Source organism: Lotus japonicus, chromosome 1 (assembly GCF_012489685.1).
Source record: "Lotus japonicus ecotype B-129 chromosome 1, LjGifu_v1.2".
Classification (NCBI taxonomy): Eukaryota; Viridiplantae; Streptophyta; class Magnoliopsida; order Fabales; family Fabaceae; genus Lotus; species Lotus japonicus.
In genome coordinates, this window is record NC_080041.1 from 116,078,765 (window position 1) to 116,086,871 (window position 8,107).

The 8,107-nt window shown below is 35.2% G+C and overlaps 1 long non-coding RNA gene across 1 annotated transcript; it reads left to right on the forward strand.

Moving 5' to 3' along the window:
- The first annotated feature begins 1,737 nt into the window (after window positions 1-1,737).
- LOC130732493 (uncharacterized) lies at window positions 1,738-4,531 on the forward strand. Its single transcript, XR_009017048.1, has 4 exons — window positions 1,738-2,007; window positions 2,808-2,866; window positions 3,729-3,786; window positions 4,337-4,531. It is a non-coding gene; the product is annotated as an uncharacterized LOC130732493 (long non-coding RNA).
- The last annotated feature ends 3,576 nt before the right edge of the window (window positions 4,532-8,107 follow it).

The window sequence follows — 8,107 nt, forward strand, 5'->3', positions numbered from 1 at the left end:
ATACTTGTAAGGAGAAGTTCTCAAAATACTTGTTATACTTGGAGAGGCAGTGGGAAAATGAATACTCAGTAATGCTTGGAGAGGCAGTGGCAAAAGAATACTCAGCAATTCCTAAAGAGGGATGGACAAAAATACTTGTAAGGAGAATTCCTTGATACTTGGATAGTGAAATCTTGGTACAGTCAATGACTGGATGTAGCCCTATCGTTCTGGGGGTGAACCAGGATAAAAATCTTGTGTGTCCACTGCTCTTCTCTATGATTGATTTTCCGCTGCACCAAACGATCTCAAAGAAGACGATAAAAACTTCAATCGTTTGGAAAAATCAAGTTTTTGAATGACACAATTCAAACCCCCCTTTCTTGTGCTTCTTCTGATTATCTCAAGTTGCTTCTACGTGAACAACATATGTGTCCTTCTATTGAAGAAGAGCATGCTCTTGCTGTTACTTATGGAGGTCGAGTTTGAGGACGTGGCTCTAGAGCTCGAGGCAGAGGTCGTGGTAGACAAATCAAGATCGATCAACTGTGGAATGCTACAAATGCCACAAGCTTGGACACTTCCAATGGAAATGTCTATCTAAGAAGAAGGAGGGCTCATTATGCTGACAGCCAAGAGGAATTGCTACTCATGGCGCACTTTGATAATATCACAAGTTCCTATGACAATCAGTGGTTCCTTGATTCAGGATGCAACTATCATATGTGCGGTATGAAATAATTTTTCTCAGATCTTGATGAAAATTATCGTGAATCTGTTAAATTGGGAAACAATACTTCTATCGTTGTATTGGGAAAGGGCAATATAAGATTGTAGGTAAATGGCATGGCACACATCATCACTGAAGTTTTCTTTGCCTGATTTGAAGAATAGTTTACTAAGCAGTGGACAACTGCTAGCCAAAAACCTGACTATCATGTTTCAAGGTGGAAAATGCAAAGATTTTTCGTATATCATAAATTATAAAAAATAGATAAATTAAATATGATATTGGAAGGTAAATATACATGAAAAATTTATTTTATTTTCTTTAAATGGCATGAATATTTGTATACCAAATTTATATTTATATTTTTTTTTCGTTCCATCAGAAAATTATATTTATATTTATTAATAGTGTAAAGTTTTTTTTTACATTGTCAACCACTTATATTTTAAGAATGTGTCGTATTAATTAATTAAGTTATATGAATAGAGTAATAACTTTTTAAGTTGTTCTCGCAATTTCGACCCGTGTGTGGTGAACACAAATGTCTCTCCAATAGTGCGACTTTTAAAAATTGAACTCTCAAGTTCAAACCGCCACTTTTTATCACTGCGATCGACACCCGTAGCCAAAATATTCTTACAACTGATAGTCATGAGACTAATCCCTTATCTGGTACTAAGCAGTTGAAAGTGAACAAGGAATACCCCTAATTTGAATTTAATATTAAAAGAAAAATAAAAAATCATGTATTTTTTAAAATGAATATTCATGTAAATTTGAAGAATGTCTTATTTTAATTTTTAGTGAACTTATAGTTTTTATAAAATATTCGTATGATTTACGAAATGTTTGTTTGTTAAATTTTAGGATTTTTGATTATTTAAATTTTAATATTTAAAGAATAGAAAATAACAAAAAAGTGTATTTCTCTACTTAAATTCCCAATACAATCACGGTTGTGGCAACGATATGATTGAATAAATGTGGTGCACATGTGTTTTTGTTCTACATCGGAGGGCTTAAGTTGGTGCTGAGGGAGATGGAGAGAGGATTCGGCAGGTTTATAGGATTGTTTGTTATTTGTTGTTTCTGATATCAGATGTAAAAGGCTATATATATATAATAGCCATGACTCTCTTCTCTATATCACGTATTCTTTCCTGATAGAGATATGGTGAAGAGTGACCGTGAGTGAAGCAAAAGTTGGCATAAATTCTCGACCTCTCTCTGCGCTTCTCCTCGTCCCCGAAGCTTCTGGTGTTTTGCTTCGTAATTCAATGGTGGTCCCTGATTGATCGGTAAAACTCTCTTAGACCATAACCACTCCATTTTTCATTTGCCCTTTCTGCTACCATCATTTTTTCCAGTAAGCAGTGTTGTGGCTCAAGATTCCTAGTCTGGTAGGTTATCCAATTCAGTAACTTCATTATCCAATCCTTTTTTATTGCCTACTTTCTTATAGAAGATAATTATCTGTTTATGTGAAATTCACATTTTAGAGATTAACAAGAGTGCAGGGAGAGCCACTCTTTTTACATTTGGGAATACCCATCTGAGTTGGATTTTACAACTAATCTAATTGATGATAATCTTTTACTAAGTGAAGGTGGGTGGCATTGGATACATGGATTTTATATGTTCTCAACTTTTGAGCTTCCCAAACCTATTTCTTGGTGTCCTTATCTTCAGGACTTTTAGTTTTTATGTGCATTTTAGTACAAACTTCGATGATTGCTCAAAACAGCGTAATTGTAAAAGCTTTAAATGGGGATAGTATGCAAGAGACTATGCTCATCTTTGGAACCTCTTCTCAGAAAAATTGGGAGTTATATTTTTAGCTGGTTGTTTTACCTGCAATGATTAATCACATTTCTGTACAATAGTAGACCCTCTGCTAGAACACTTCACAAGAGAAGTGAGATGATAAAAGTAGTACCAAATTAATGTAAAGATACTGCAATATTATGCTAGTGCAATATTATTTTAATTGCTTTCATATAGAAAGAAGTAACTAGCTGAATCTACAAAACAACCTATCAGTCATGATCTACCATTAGTAAGGTATTTCTTTTAATCTTTCTTATTCTATAATATACAGGTCTATGAAGAAGTGGAGCGTGCTTTGGCGAAATTGGGGCATGGTAAATTCAATGAAAGGTGTGTTTCCCCTTTCAAATTAGAATTTTGAAAGAACTCAGGAAGATATTGTTAAAGATTATCTCGTTATCAAAAAAATCACTCATAATTTTGTTTTTGAACATAACACAATGGCATAGTTTGTTTCATATAGCCAACCTCACTTAGTAGGATATGACTTTTGTTGTTGTTAGTCATAAATACTTGTTTAGTACGATACTGACAACTAATAGCTAATCATAATGTTATATGAAAGTAAGGGAGTGCACTGACTAATTGTTGTAGAGCATCAAGTGTCATCTAATCTTCAGATTATAACTTGTGGTGCTTCTCTTTCTTTATTTTTTAAAACTTTTTTGTCACCCCTTAGAATGTATGATGTAGGTGATAACATCTTTTGAAAGTGAAATCTGTGTTCGTGTTGTTATTTTGGTTAAAATATATAGTTAATGGGCCTTGTCCTAACCTATGGAGTAGATAATTGAGCCTGTTATTTTAGATTTAAAGGCCCTAGATACAGCGGGGGAAGCTCATTAATAATTTTCTCTTAGAACTGCTTGCTAAGCATGTCATTTTTTATGGTAATTGATCAATTTGTTGCTTATTATGGTATGTGATTGCTGTATATAGGCTTTTGCATACTTATATAGAGAGTCTTCTAGTATAAAGAAAACTTTTTTTATATGTATCCTCCTAACCTTTAAATTTTTAAGGTCACACTCATTAGTGTTTTTATATGGATACATTGCTTTATATGATTCAGCCTCGTTCTTATTTATAACTGTCTCCGTAAGGTATAAGAATGGCTTCAAAGCTTTGGAATATTTGATCAAAAGGTGATGGTGCTGATAAGGTGAGCTGCATTGGTTTTGCCTTTTTGTAGGTATTCTTCCAAGCACATAGCTGTTATCGGGATAGTTGTATTGACTCCCTTGCAGCTGGTAAGGTTTGAATTAATTCATTTAAAATTGGTTGGGGTAATTCCTAAAACTGTCGATGCTTTCTGCATGTGGTTACTTTTTCCAATTGTTTTACCAAGCTGATTTCTTAGTTTTTGACAATGTCTACTATGCAGCTCTATTCCATCACAGTCACCTCCTTGACTAGTCAATAGTTCTTTCTTTTCTTTTCACACAAGTTAAGTTCCCTTTTAGTTTTAAGTCATTACATTCAACTCAATCATCAAACTCAAAGTGTTTGGGATTTCCCTTTTTGTTTTTTAGATTGCTTGTAGTTTTTCCTCTCAGTTTATTTTCTGTCAGACAAATGGAATTCATGGTCAGTCTTTTTCTTTGCACAATATCAGATAATAATTTCAGCATTTTCCCTATCTTCAAAGTTGTGCTCTTAAGGTGTCTTAAGAGTTGCTCTTAATTAAGGTGTACCTGATTTAGTTGTTAGAAACCATTTTCTTTCCACATGTAGAAGTTCATCAACCTATAAACGTGCTGCATTTTAATGATAATATTTAACATGGCGTTTTTGCTGCAGCATTTCGTGATGTCTTGAAGGAATGGAAGACATTAAAAAACAAAGCACATGACTACTGAGATTGAAGTATGTTTTGTTTCCCCTGCTCTCAAAATTTACTGAAATGATATACTCAAATATGATCGTAAGATATGTCATTTTCTCTGATTCAGTGTGTTGAGTGTGAGCTACCAACATTTAGTGCTAGTTATAGAATCTAATTGCTTTACAACTTTTCATATTAAAGGAAAAAAAAAAATTCATGAGCAGGGACTGCCTCATTTTACGATATGCCTATGGTTCAATCATAAAAAAAGGAACTTAACCGAGAAAAACTTTCTAATATTTCTAAATTATGAAAAGTTATAAAGAAAAGTTATGATTAGATTCAAACTTTTTATAATAATAATATTTATTTTTAATGTTACAAGTTATAGGTATATATTTGCCCCTGCAAGTTTTTTTTTTTGAGAGCAAAGAGATTATTCATTAATAATCAAAAAAATGCACAATCCAATGGGAATGCATAAAACAAAACCACAAAGCCATCCGAAGACAAAAAACAAACACCCAAGAGAAAAAGTGCACATATCCTAACAAATAGAAGGAAAGTTATCTTTAAGTTTCGCGGCCAACCCTCGAAGGGCCTCTTCATCACTACCCACAAAAGTCATGCATGCGAACTTTGCCAGAAACCAAGCCTTCGTTGCGCGCGTGAAATACGGCCCGAAAGGGGACTAGACGACTGCGATGCAGCAGCGAGATCCGCGCTCCCGGATTAACGAGGAGGATCCGCCGGCGGAGGGACAAATGCCGAATTCTCCTGGAAAGCTTTCTTAGGCCGACCTCTAAGCCTACGAGGAGACACCATCAAGCCACTATATTCACCTTTGAAATCATCCTAGGTCGACCACGAGGCTGAGGCCTCGGAGGGGAGAACTCTAGAGTAGGATCCTCAAACATGATCTCATCACCCGACCACGAACCTACCACCTCACTATCCTGACCTGCAATGGCATCCTCCTCCTCAAGCACAGAACCAACAACACCACAAACATCAATAGAAGCCGAGCAAGAGCCCTCCTCGAAGCAAGACGACATCGGAAGCATCAGATCATTACACCCCAACGCCACTACTTCAGAGGAAGGAGGAGCAAGAGAAACATCTTCCTCAGAGCCCATAGAGCTTAAGACATCCAAAGAAGAAAGAGCATGAGGTGCAAGTTAGATCTGTCAATGTTGGCATCCCCAACAACTATACTAGGAGTTGTTGGGCATTAGGCCAGATGGCAACGATCATCAGAATCATGACCCAACCAAGTAGGTCCAAATGTGTCATAGGTTAGTAGTGAAACATATAGTAAGGAACCCATGTAAATAACATCAACCCCCAAAACAATAGAGATAATGTAAATGTTCCTAACCCACCAAACTTGGGGAAAACATAGAAGTTTAAGAAGATTCCAATGATTCCCAGGAAGTGAAGTTTATTGAACTTGATGGTGCGATGCCACTACCCCTGCAAAGATGAGGGGTATGTTGATATTTTAATCCACTTTTGGTTGGAGAATTTTACTGCAAGGAGCCACACTAGCGCAGGTAAGAGTGGATTTCAGGGTAAATGTCATCTTCGGTAAACACTCTTTTTGGTCCCGTTACTCCCCATATGATTGAAGCCTTGTAAAACCCAACATCACCAGGGCAAGTCCATGGACTATCCTTAGGCAACATTGATTGATCACATATATTAGGAGTAGTTGTTAGAAACCACCATGATATCCCAAAGCGAACACTTGAAGAAACTAGAGTTCCTATCACAAAATAAACAAGAAATTGCCACAACTCAAATTATTTGCAATATTCATATTTGATTACTGATTTGTAAAACAATTTTTATTTTAAAATAAATCAAGTTTGATTTGTTGTTAAAAAATAAAAACACATCGTATGTGGATGATGATCACTGATATTGGAGGGACTTTCATATGGTAACCAAATTTCAAGTGACCAAGAATCTCTAGTGTATGTGTCATTCTAATGTACCCACAAGTCTTAAATGTTGCATTAGCTAGGGGTCTTCCAGGGTAAATGCACCCACTTAAAAGTTGTGTAATCACGTTCAGTCCTTTACCCAATTTTGTAAAGGATTGAACCTGATTACACAACTTTTAAGTGGGTACCTTTACTCTGGAAAGTCCATCGCTAATGCAACATTTAAGACCTATCGATACATTAGCATGACACAGACACTAGAGATTCTTGGTCACTTAAAACTGGGTCACCACATGAAAGTCCCTCCAATATCAGTGTTCATCATTCAAGTAAGATTAGTTTTTAACAACAAATCAAACTTGATCTATTTTAAACTAAAAATTATTTTACATGTCAGTAATCAAATATGAACATTGCAAATCATTTGACTTTTGACAATGTCTTGTTTTTTTTTTTTTTTTTGTGACATGAACTCTAGTTTCTTCAAGTGTCCACTTTGGCATATCATGGTGACTTTTACCAACTATTCCAAATATATGTATTAATCAATGTTGGCTAAGGATAGTCATGGACTTGCCCTGATGATGTTTTGTTTTACAAGGCTTCAATCATATGGGGAGTAGTGAGACTAAAAAGAGTGTTCACCGAAGATGCATTTACCCTGAAGTGAAATGGTTCTTCCTTATTGGTCCACTCTTACCTGCGCTAGTGTGGCTCCTTGCAGCGAAATTCTCCCACCAAAAGTAGATTAAAATCATCAACATAACCCTTATCTTTGAGGAGGTAGTGACATCCCATTAGCAAGTTCAATAAACTTCACTTCCTTGGGAATTATTGGAACCTTCTCCAACTTATATGTTTTTCCCAAGACAAAGTTTGGTGGGCTAGACACATTTACATTATCTCTATTGCTTTGGAGGCTGGTGCTATTTACATGAGTTCCTAACTATGTTTCACTACTAACGTATGACACCTTTTGACCTACTTGGTGGGGTCGATCATGATTTTGATGAGCGTTGCCATTAGGCCTAATGCCTCACAGCTCCTGGTATAGTTGTTGGGGATGCCAACATTGACATATCTAACTTGTAGGGTAATATATACCTATAAACTTGTAACTTTAAAATCATAACATATTATTATAAACAGTTTGAATGACTTTTCTTTATAAGTTTTCATATTTTAGAAATATTAGGAAGCTTTTCAAGATTAAGTTCCTTTTTTTTCCTTAATATGTATTTTTCAAATGTTGTATTTGTCTCCCTTAGAATATTAAAGGGAGATAAATCAATATTTGAAATTAAAGTCAATATAACCATCCAATAATGAAATTAAAAAAATCCATTTTTTTATTAAAATAAAAGATTAATAGTCAAACTAGTCCTTGATTCAGTAAGCGAATTTGATTTTAGTTCACTGGTAGAAAAATGGCGTTTAATGGCGGTAAAAATTAGTCTGTAATTATAAAATGACCGCTACTAATTGTCATTTATCTGCTGAGGAACTGAAATCAAACTCACTTACAAAACCAAGGACTAATTTGACCATTAACCCAAAAATAATATCTAAATTCACTCAAAATAGGCCAATTGCACTAGGGAATTGATTTTAAAGACCCACATGCATTTTCACGCCACCATGTTACCGAAAACACCCTTCCATTCCGCATATATATAGTACAGAATGTGCATTATTACTTTTTGGAAAAGTAATTCTGCACTTTATATGTGCGAAAAGGAAGAAATTCACAAATTTATGTTTCCGCACTTATATGTGCGGCCTGCGGTATATGGTAAATTT